This window comes from Mustela nivalis (assembly GCF_964662115.1).
Source record: "Mustela nivalis genome assembly, chromosome: X".
NCBI classification, from domain to species: Eukaryota; Metazoa; Chordata; class Mammalia; order Carnivora; family Mustelidae; genus Mustela; species Mustela nivalis.
The window spans coordinates 98,873,422-98,885,434 of NC_139040.1; the positions used below are offsets into that span (position 1 = coordinate 98,873,422).

The following is a 12,013-nucleotide window of genomic DNA, read 5'->3' on the forward strand; positions in this document are numbered from 1 at the left end:
CTCCAGCTTCCCTGATGCCCCAGGTCCCAGCTGTGCTAGCCGCCAGGCCTGCTGAACTCTGGTGACCCATGAGCCAAGGAACATCACGGCAGCCTTGAACTTACGCGCAGGGAGCTGGACCAGCTGAAGTCTGTGCTGGACAATTAGACACGCAGCAATCTTTTACGTAATAAAAGGTACAAGGAATCCGATGTGAAATAGGCCCCCGTTTGATTTCCCACGTTCCGTTGATGGATGATTGCATACGTGCTTTGCTTTAATAAAACATTCCTTCCCCCAACCTCATGTCCATTTTCTCCTTTCCCTTCCTGCCCTCCCCTTGAGCCGTGACAGCGGAGAGTGGAGGAGAAAAAGAGAAGGTCGGAAGCAGAGAACTCAGTAGGTGTCAGAACTTGGCGTTTATCCGCGGGGAGCGGAAGCGCGGCCCTTGGAGGGTTCGGCCTCTGCCGACGTTTTTAGGAGACCCAGGCTGCTTCGAGCAGGGGCGGGAGTTTGAGGTCAGTGGCCTGGCTTGGCGCTCATACTCCCGTCTGAGGGAGAAGGAATTTAATCTGAGGAAGAAGCTCAGAGGCTCTGAGGAAGACAGCCATTGTCTCTGAGGAAAAAGGTCGTGTCCAGAAAACGTCCAGGGAATGCCAAGGGCTGGTGGCCCTGTGGTGTGGGATCTTCTTCTGGCCTCTCAGTGGCCCCTTCACCACCGCCGGCCTGACTTTGCCCCGAGACAGGGCAAGGCGGCTGGAATGGAAGAGGAGGGGGGCCGGAAGCCTCCATCAATGGTGCTAATTAATTGGGCTTGTGGTTGCCTCGCACCTCTCATTTGAGGCTGTACAGGTGTTCCACAGACATTAATTAATTAGGCCCGCCGCGCTTCCTGTGGGGTTTGGACAGATGTCTGATTCCAGAGGCCCCGTCTTCCCGGTATCAGGGCAGAGTGCGAGGGGTCTGGTTGGACAGTGAGGAGAGCACCATACCACCTGACCTGTGGCCGCCAGAAAAGCCTGGGCAGATGGGGGATTCACTCCTAGGGGTGATCGTGGGAGTTCGGTGGAAACACACGGGCGAGGTGTTCCCAAGCCCACGTGCCATTTTGTGAGTCCTCCTCCGTGGAGCACCACAGCGAGGCTCCATCTGGTGACTGCCTGCTGGCTTTGGCATCAGAGTGGAGACCACCGCCTTCCCGGTCATTGACTCACCAGTGTGGTGCCACCATGGAGGGCTGAGTCCTTCCTTGGGTAGAAAGCCACGCAGGGAAAGGAAAAGGTTATTTTCATGGGCAAAAAAGTTAATGAGTAATGGTTTCTGGAATTTCTCCTCAGAGAATATAACCTCGTCAGCTCTAGGCTTCTGGCTTCTGAATAATTGTTCTTGGTAATAATACAGAACACCTTCATAATAATACATCCTTCTGTGTGTTCAAGAAAGTAGCAATTTATTCCAGGCAAGACTAAAAAAAAAAAAAAAGGTTGCCTTTATCCATCTTGAGACCTGCCCTCCCCAGAGATCAAGCAGCGAGGAGGCTGGCTTTTTGGAGGTCTTTAATGAGCGCCTATGGCGTGCTCTGTAGTGGGGCAAGGGGCCATGAGGGAGACAGAAAAAAAGAGGCCATAAGAGCTAAGAATATTTCTGGGAATATCAGTCCTAACTATGTGCTGAATTTGTTTTCCTTAAGTGCATTTTGGGAAAGACACGCTGGATTGACTTTGGGCATCTACTTTGCCCTCCGTTAGACAGCGACACGGTACATCGCGCAGACTTCCTTGCGATGAGGGTTAGCCGATTGGATGCTCTTGTGTAAAATTTGACTTCGGATCTCAGTTAAAGAGGGAGAGAAGCACGCCTTTTGCTTATGTGGATTGTGGCTGAGGCCACATGGTTCTCAAGCTGGTCCTGGTGGCTTTCGGGGACTCTTCTGGAAGCTCGGCATTGTGTGGGTCTCTTCAGGCCTCCAAATAACCCTGTAAGCCTCTTAACACCCTATAAGGAATCCTTTCTGTTTATATATATATATATTTTAAAGATTTTATTTATTTATTTGACAGACAGAGATTACACGTAGACAGGCAGGCAGAGAGAGGAGGAAGCAGGCTCCCTGCTGAGCAGAGAGCTCGATGTGGGGCTCAATCCCAGGACCCTGGGATCATGACCCAAGCTGAAGGCAGAGGCTTTAGCCCACTGAACCATCCAGGCACCCCAGGAATCCCTTTCTGTTTAAACTACCTGGAGTGGCTTTTAGTCTCGGCACTGACCCCTGACCAGCACAGCTCCGCTCAGTCACGCTTGCACTCCTGCTGCCTCTAGGCTCTTGCCCATGCCATTATCCCACCCTGTCCCCTTGAGCTCATCTTCCTTATGTAGGTAACTCCTACTCATTCCTCAAGACTCCGTTCACATGTCACCTCCTCCAGGAAGATTTCCCTGATATGTATGTCACCTCCCTATCCCTCATACCCAATACCACCCAACACTTCCCTTCATGGCTCTTCTCCCATTGGGTCATCAGCATCTCTTTCTGAGCCTTCCACCTGCACTTGACCAAAAACTGCTTAAAGATAGGGACTCTGTCTTTTCTTGGTGATCCTGGTGCTAGGCTTGGCTTTCACCAAGAAAACACAGTCCTATGTTGTTTGCACATAGTAGGTCCTCAATAAAACTTCATTGAATCAGAAAACAACATACAGCAAATACTCTCATGTGTGGTTCAGACCTCAATTCAGTAGAGGGAGAGGCCACTGTTGCCTAAAGCAAGTGGCATTTTCCCCGAGAGAAGAAATTGTGACCAGAATCCAGGACAGCCCCCTTTCTGGGTCTGGTTCTCTCATGTATAAAATGAGGGGCATGCCTTCATTCGTGTTTCCTGCCGTATATCTCTCAGAACATTGCTTCTTTAAGGTGTTTCTTTGGACAAAGTGTTCCATTAGCAAATGAGTTTGGGAGTGTTGGATTCAGCAAAATTCAACAGGTTCCTCCACTATATAGAACATCCCAGGGCCTTTACTGTAACTAAAGTGCTTTGTGACTTGTCTCTGGAGAGTTCTAGTATGCAATGTTGTATCAGTTGTCTTTTGCTTCGACAACACTATGAAACCTCAACGCCCTACCACATTCCATATATATGGCTCACGGGTCTAGAATCAGCTGGGGATTGGCTGGGCACGCTCCCGTGTCTGGGGGTGGCTGGCTGGAGGGCCACCTAAGCTGGTCCTGTGTGGGATGGCCCCGGCCGGTCTGCTCTGTCCTGCCTGTATCTCCTCCTCCCGCGTGCTACTGAACACGTTCTCGTGATGGCTGAAGAGAACTAGCCTCAACATGGGAGCTCACTGTAAGCCTCCTTCCCTCGGGCCTGCTGGCATGATACTGGCCAACAGGCCCAGGGCTGGACAGGTGTCCCCGCCTGCAGTGGGAGGACACTACAGAGCTTCCTGGCAAAGGGCATCGATTCCCGGAGGGGCAAAGAATTGGGATCACCATGGTACCCTACTGCACTGTGTTTCCCAGAGTCACCTGACCAAGGAACTCCTCTGTACATCTGACTGGTTCTCCTAACATACACTTTGAGAAACCCTTGACTGGCAATGCTTGAAATCTTTTGCGGTTCTGATACCTGGATTCTATGCTCTGAGTGGCTTCAGGAGGGAGCTGGTGACAAATCTGGATCCTGCTGGTCGGGCGGGATTTGGCTAGAGGCGTGGCTGGAGGCGGGTGTCCAAACACATCCCACTCCATCAGGGATGTCTCCTTCGGGAATTTTCCCCATGAAACATGGGCTGTTCCCATGATGTCCCTCTTCTTCACCTCCGGTCACCACCAGACTTTTTGCCCACCCACTGTTGGGGAGTGAGCGGAATGCTCCTGGAAGTATCACTTCCTGAGAGGCGGAGTTCTAGGAACTGTATGGCAGGCCGGGAAACTGATTTTTCCTGTGTTCTGTGACTCCAGGAAGGCATTTCCCGGAGGCTTGAGTTCGGGACGGTCTTCCTCGTCACAGCTGTGGTGGCTTCAGCTAGCTCTTCCCGTGGCTCTGGGCTGGGGGCCAGCTTCCTGCCACCAAAGATTTATCCTGGGCTTTCAGGGTGGGGTTACCCCCGTTTCGGACATGTTTGGATGTTGGCACTGCCCACCTACCTCCCCTGGTTGGGGGGCAGAGCCGAGCATCACAATCCCCCGCCTTCACCCTGACCTCACACCATCCAGGTAGAAATGACAACTGGAAGCCCCCTGACAACACCACGACCCACCCACCAGGGTGGCCCCAAACATTCACCCAGTGGCTCTGGATTTTGCAAACTTGAATTCATCCAGCAGCCCCACTTGCCTTCCACTAGGCACAGTGGCAATGCTTCCTGTTTATGATTCCCTGTCTTGTGTCCCCAGAGCTCAGAGAGGTGGAATTTCCGACCAGACACCAGGGACGGCTTCGGTTTGATCTTTGATCGGTTTTATCAAAGCCCACCCGACCCCCTGAATGCCCTGTGGCTTTGGCAGGGGGCGGGTGGTGGTGGCGGCGGTGGTGGGTGGGCTCCGGGCAGGGGAAGAGGACAGCTCCACAGCTTGGGTTCCCTTTGGGGGACATAAATTTGGCCTTGTTAAGGAAACCTGCAGGGACGCAGGGATGAAGGTGATCAGGTTACAAAAGTACACCAGGCCTCTGCGGCTTTGCGGGAGGCCTGGGGCACACAAAAGGCCCTGGGGCCTGGGGTAGGTGGGGGTGTGGGTGGGGGTGGCCCCCCCAATGTCCCCCCCCCCGCCAGCCAACGCCTCTAGCCAGACCCCCATGGAGCCTTCCCACCCCAGAGGCTGCCCTTCGTGTTCAGCAGCTTGGGGGGGGGGTTGGGGGAGAGGTCCCACCAGAAATACCTTTCCCCCTTCTGGGTAGAGAGTACCTGGGAATGTGGTGGGGTGATCTTATCAGAAACCATTGCTGTGCAATGTGTGCAGAAAAACAATTCTGAAAAGGAACATGGGGCTTTGCTACCCGTGGCAAATCCTCGGCTTGCAATTAGAGGTCATTTATATTTCTTTTTCTGTGCTTTTCTGGTAGTTTCCAAATTTTCCACAGCGGTTATATGATATTGTTAAATTAGAAAAAAAAAAAAAGTGAGGGAAACAAAATAGAATGGTAACATCACGTTTTTGGAGAACTGATTGTTCTATAATGCTTTGTACTGTATATTCAATAGAATCTCATTAGTAAAAAAAAAAAAGGTATAAAAGGTGGATAGAAAAGACATAAAATTGTTACCAGTGCTTATGTCTGGACATATGGTTGATTTAGTTTTCTTTATTTGTTCTTATATTTTCTTTTTTTTTTTTTGAAGATTTTATTTATTTATTTGACAGAGAGAGAGAGACAGTGAGAGAGGGAACACAAGCAGGGGAAGCAGGAGAGGGAGAAGCAGGCTTCCCGCTGAGCAGGGAGCCCGATGCAGGGCTTGATCCTAGGACCGTGGGATCATGACCCGAGCCGAAGGCAGACGCTTAACAACTGAGCTACCCAGGCACCCCTGGAAATGGGTTTTTATATAGGTCATCAGGTTAAAGTGAGGTTATTAGGGTGGGTCCCCAATCCAATATGCCTGGTGTTCTCATAGAGAGAGGAAATTTAGGTAGAGACAGACACACACAGGGTGAAGAGGATGTGAACACATAGGGAGAAGATGGCCTTCTACAAGCCAAGAGGCCTGGAACACATTCCCTCACAGCTCTCAGAAGGAACCAACCCTGCTGACTCTGAGACCAAACTTCTAGCTTCCAGAACTGTGAAATAATACATTTCTGTTATTTAAGCCACACAGTGTGTGGTAACTTTGTTCCAGCAGCCCTAGCAAACGAATCTACCCTCCTAGGTGAATTTCTCCTGTTCTTCTAGATCCTTCCTCTTGCCTTATGTATCAGTCAGCTATTGTAATCCTGCTGTGTAACAAACCACTCCCCAGATCTACAGCATTCAGGTTGGATTCAGATCTGCACCGTGTGTATCCTTGTCGGACCGTTGGGCTACCTGGAGCACCTTTTTCTCATGGTGACGGCAGAAGCACAAGAGGCCAAACTTGGCCACCCCAGTACATTTTAAGTCCTTTCTCACAGAATTTGCCAACATCTCATTGGCCAAACAAAATCACGTGGTCCAGCACACCATCAACTGGGGAGAGGCAGTAGTATACTCTAAACCACAGAGGGAGAGGGATGGGGGTGAATATTTACTAAACTATAATTCAAATTTTCACCCTTCCTAGTGGTGCTCTGGTCTTGGAATGAACCCACATACCCTTTTTCCTGTTTGCCTTGATCGAAGGCTCTTCACATCTGCCAATCCTATATATGCTTTTGCAGCATTCCTTCCACCTCCTCAAGGCCATTTCCTTCTTAGCCTAATGAAGCAGTTAGAATGATTTCCACTGCACATGATGGAAAATCCAGTTCAACCTGGCTTCAACAATAAAGGGATATAATGATTTCAGTAACTGACTAATGTGACAGTTGGATGGACTTCAGGTGTGATGTGATCAGGGCTCCAACTCCATTTATCTGCCAGTTTCTTGGCTCTTTTCTGCCATGTGTCACCTTATGCCTCAAGAAAGTTTCCCTCAGGGGCAATATATGATTACAGCCCTACCTATAAAACAGACAAACAAACAAATAAACAAAATAACTCAAAAACTACACAAGTGCCTATTAGCAGTAGAATGGGTCAATAAATTGACAGGCTGAACTAATTTAGGCTGTTGGAAGCTAGGACAATGGTTACCCTTGGGGACGCAGGGTAGTCACTGGAAGAGGCCACAGGTGGCTTTTGGACTGCCAGTCATGTTCCTTGGCTTCTTGATTGGGACTCTGACGACATGAGTATAAGTTCGTTTTGCGAGATGCTGCCAAGGCATACGCTTATGACATGGGCACTGTTCTTTGTGAACATTTTGCTTCAAATACAAGGTTATTTACAGAACTCCCCCAGGCTGCTGTACGGAGACCAGGAAATGCATAAGGGTAGAAGCAGGCAGACTCAGGAGGAGACTATTGCCATAGTCCAGGTGAGCAACCAAAGCCGAGAGGTGAAGGTCGAAGCTACTCACCTGGGCTACTGGTGAGGGAGAAGGTGTGGGGGAAGGCGGGAAGGTGAGGGAAAGGCAGACCACTTGGCCCCACTGATGGCCTGGGGGGGAAGTTTGGAGGTTCTGAGGGAAGTGGGAGAAGCACCACGAGCACTGGGACAGAGCTGAGGGAGTAGCTGGGGATGGTAGCCTGCCCCACACAGCCAGGGTCTTCTGGGGACCACACTGGACAATTTGCCTGACCCCCAAAATGGCATTTCTTTCTTAGAAGATGTAGGCTCCCATCAGCAGTGGACGAGAGTTCCAGTTGCTCCATATGTTAGCAACACTTGGCATGTTTGCAGAGTCTTTTTAAAGCATACATCAGCTTGTTTCTGACCTGCTCAAACCCCCCAAATGACTTCCTGTAACACTTAGAATAAAATGCTGACTCTTCTACACAGCCTGTAATAAGGGGCTTCTTATTTCTCAAGAGGCCAAGCCTGGTCTCGCCTCAGGACATTTGCATGTGCTGGGCTCTTCACGCCCAGCTCTTTGCCTGTCTGTCATTTCTCATTGTTCACAACTCAGTGTGTTTCTGCTACTCCTGCTGCATAACGAACCACTGCAAAAGTTAGGGGCCTGAAATGAGGACTTTATTACACTCACGGGCTCTAGGAGTTAGGAGTACAGTCAGGGCACAAAAAGCTTGCTTCTGTTCCACTGTGACTGCAGTCTCCGCTGAGAAGACATAAAGCCTGGTGGTGACCGGCCACTTGGCCCTGGACTTTTCTGGAGGATTTTGGCACCTGTGCTGGGGTGACTCAAAGCCTTGGTTCATCTGGGACAGCTGGCCAGAGCACAGACATGGGGCTTCTCTCGCTGTTTGGGCTTTCTCACAGCATGGTGGCCTCGGGCTAGTTAGACTCCTCACATGGCTGTTCAGGGCTCCAGCATGAGCATTTGTGGGAACCAAGCAGAAACTCTGTGGCCTTCTCTTGCCTACTTTGGAATTTTATTGGTTGAAGCAGTTGCAAACCTGCCTGGATGCCAGGGAGGGGACGTGCCTATTGATATTTTTTCCTTCCGCTTTCATATCACTAGTGGCTAGCACCATACCTAAAACACAGTAGAAAACCTGTGCATATTTGTTGAGAGGAATTGATTCCGTGATAAGCAAGATAGCATGCTCTAGGAGCACAGAGGCTGGCTTTTGTTGGGGATTCCATTAAAGCCTGCCAGGAGGAGGTGACAAAAGCTGACTTTACTTTTTTTTTTAAGATTTTATTTGTTTATTTGACAGAGAGAGACACAGTGAGAGAGGGAACACAAGCAGGGGGAGTGGAAGAAGCAGGCTTCCCACAGAGCAGGGAACCTGATGTGGGGCTCGATCCTAGGACCCTGGGACCATGACCCAAGCCAAAGGCAGACGCTTAACGACTGGGCCACCCAGGTGCCCCCACAAGCTGACTTTTCACCTATCAGGGGTTGTATAGCTGGTAGGAAGGGATTTGTGTGTTCCCGACGAAGAGATCACTAGGGACCTGGAGTGCGGGTCCCAGCCGGGGCCTCTCCCCTTCAGCACGTGCATGTGATGAGGGCTGGGGGGGGTGTCGTGGGGGGGGGCAGACCCTCGGAGCTGGAGCTTGCAAGACGGTCTGGCCTCGCTCCTGAGGGCTGAAGAAAGCCCCATGAATAATTTTAAGCTGATATTAAATGATGGGATCAGATGAGCTCTTTTCCAAAGGTCATGTCTTACAGATGGAGTGTTTTTCCCACGGGCAGCCAGGATCTGGGCGGGCACTTGAGCGAGGCCTTGCATGCAGCCCTCCATCCCTGTTTCCCTCTCTGGCCCTCATTATGCCGCAGACACACCTTCTGTCCAGGCTGCTGTAAGGTCCAGGTGGCCCGGGTCTGGAAACTGAAGCCTCCTGGGGATTGGATGGGCTGAAGTTCATCTCTTGGTTTCCCTGCAGTAGAGAGGGACGGCTACGGACAGAGGTTTCACCCCTTGACAATAATCTGCAGCTACGCTATTAACAAAATCCAGGACCAGGCGGGTGAAGTCTGTGGTGTCTGGGGCCCGAGACGACAGAGAGTGGGCCTGGGTTTGCAGGCTGGTGAGGCTGCTGCTGCTTCTCGACAGTTCCTTATTGGATTCTCTCGATTTTTGCCTATGTCTGGAATTCTCCATAATAAGAAGGTTGAAAAGACATTACAGCCACCCCAATAAAATCATAGTCTCCCCTTTTCTGTCTTCCCTTTCAGAAAACCATGATGTTGGGCACATTCTGTCCCAATAACTTTAAAAGCGATAGCTTTTGACCATAATGTCAGGATAATAGCAAGATGATTAGCAACCCACACAGGATGTGAAAGCAGTAATTGTGTTTTTCAACTTATTATAGTGACTTAATGGTCATATATTTTATCCTGAAGCGTGGAAAATGCATATTGAAAGTGTGTACTCCAACACAAAAGCTATCATTTTTAACGCTCAACTTTACGTAGAGTACAAAAAGTGTCAACTTTCATAAGGCGAGCAGGGAGACTAAACTTTATTATTTTGGAGGATTTAGCAACAGATTCTAAAGCCAACAGTGGTGCCTTCCATACCCAGCCAAATATATCTGGGCTCCCCAAGCCTGAGAGTTTGGGGTTGTGAGGATGGAGAGCAGCAGCCCCATTTTTACAAAGACCTTTGGGTCCACAGTGGAGATCTCAGTGTCTGTTTTCAGAATTACCCTTTCCAATACGGCCACCAGTTCCAACATGGCTGCCTATTCCAACATGGCCCCCGATTAGTGCTGTTGAGTACCTACCAGGGACTGTTGTTCTTCTCAGAGTTTTAAGGGGAAACTGCTGTCCCAGGCTGTGAAGAGCCACTCTTCTTCTTTTTTTTTTTTTTTTAAGATTTTATTTATTTATTTGACAGAGAGAGATCACAAGTAGACAGAGAGGCAGGCAGAGAGAGAGGGGGAAGCAGGCTTCCTGCTGAGCAGAGAGCCCGATGTAGAGCTCGATCCCAGAACCCTGAGATCATGACCTGAGCCGAAGGCAGAGGCTTCAACCCACCGAGCAACCCAGGTGCCCCAAGAGCCACTCTTCTAAAGGAGGTGTCTAGTAGGTCTGTGTACATGGACACAGACATATACACTCTTATGGATGCCCAAAGAGACTGGGAGAAGAGGTTAGGCTGAAGCTCTAGAGTGAAACACAGCCAGCCAAGGATAGATGAGCTCTTTTCTTCCCTAACATGCTGACATCCTGGCTCTGTGGGTTCCATTGCTGGCCAGAGGTTTGTAGAAGTCAGGGCCTTCCCAGAGGCAGGCCATGTTAGGAGTGGAGGGTGAGAGCTTTTTCCAGTGAGGCCCACCACAAGCACGGGTGGATGGTATACAGGGAAAGAAGATGGTGCCTGGGGCTGGGCCAACCTGTGGGTAGTGCATCAGGATGTCCTGGTCTGTGGGTAGCCTCTCTGACAGGTCAGTAAGGAGCCTGGAGACCTAGGGGAGGGTGTGAAGGCAGGCCTCACCTCAGCGCGGGGAGTTCTGGGAGCAGAAGAGTCCGGAGGGCTGGATGCTCATGGTTCCCACCCTGTCAAGTGGACACTGAGGATGAACAGTAAAGACCCCCGCTTAAGGCCTCTGGGAAAGGGAGAGGTGCCAGGAGGTTCGTTAATACTTTGTACTGTGGAACTGTGAGCATTGCACTTGAGGACCGTTTGTGGGGTGGGAAGCACCTGTTGTGTGCCGTCAAATCCCAGCGCACTGGCATACCCTGACCCCAGTCATGGCAAAGGCTTAAGATACTCCTGGGCCCCAGCCCCTTCCTACCTGCCCCCAGGGAAGCCATCTGTCTCCCAGGACGCATGCCCTGGCTTGCCCTCAGGGGCGGTGGTTCCCACAGGAAGGCAGTTTGCCACTATAGTCTCCCAGTCTTCAGATCGCTCACCTCCCTTCCTCAGTCCATACTCTCAGCCTGACCACATCACATTCCAGCTCAGCGCTCTTCTGTGGCTCCCCATTTTGCTCAGATAAAAGTTCCAGTTCTTGTTCTGATTGACCAGGTCTCCCTGGTTGGCCCCTCTTCCTACCTCCCTCACCTCATATCCTGTTACCACACCCCCTCCTCCTCCCCCTACTCCAGCCACCTTAGCCTCCTCATCCTTCCTGGAACACACCAGGCACACTCTGACCTCAGGACATTTGCACTGACTGTTCCTCCTGCCTGGCATGTTCTTCCTCCAGCTATCTTCCTGGCTTGTTTCCTTACCTCCTTTCTTCTCCTTCCCAGCAATCCCTTCCCTAACATGCTGTTGAAACGACAACAGCCGGTCCTTCTGTCCTGTTTCCTGCACTTACCTCCCCACCCCCGCCCTGCTCTGTAGCTTCTACCATCATCTGCAGGGTATCATATCTGAAGTGTTTTTGTGTATTGTCTATTTCCCCTCATTCACATGGAAGCTCTGAGCCAGCCGGGACTTTTCACTGCTGTCATTCACTGCTCTGTCCCCAGAGCTCAACACAGTGCTCAGCATGGTCAGCCACGTGGGCAAAAGTTGTTCAGGGAATGAATGGATGCTCTCACTCTGGCCCTTTGGGTCCTTGCTCTTCACTGGGTCCTTTCCCACAGGCTCAAATCTGCCTCAGCCACCAGCAAGCCTTCCCCAGCCTTCCCTCTCCTCTCTCTGCTGGATTGTTGTCACCCACCCCTCTGTGCTCACTGCCCCCACGTCGTGACCTACAGTGTGCATCTGACCCTGCTTCCTGCAGGCCCCGTTGGCCTGTGTGCCCCGTCCTGCTGCTCTCCCCACCCCAACCCTCTGGCCCCCTGCTCAGCACTCAGGCCCTCCACTTTCCGTGGGCCTCTCCATGCTCCTGAGTGTCCCCTCCCTGCTTCCCTGTGTGCCCCCAACTCGGGCTCAGCCCTTCTCCTGGTCCCAAGGTGTGCTCTGCCTCCTGCTTCTGTCTCCGGGGGCTCTC

The 12,013-nt window shown here is 51.1% G+C and overlaps 1 long non-coding RNA gene across 1 annotated transcript in view; it reads left to right on the plus strand.

Moving 5' to 3' along the window:
- The window catches only part of LOC309856537, a 71,059-nt gene that overhangs the window by 27,151 nt on the left and 31,895 nt on the right, over positions 1 to 12,013 (plus strand). The window contains exon 6 of the long non-coding RNA XR_014307262.1: positions 7 to 176. This is a non-coding gene — a long non-coding RNA (uncharacterized lncRNA). The remainder of the gene's footprint in view (positions 1 to 6; positions 177 to 12,013) is intronic.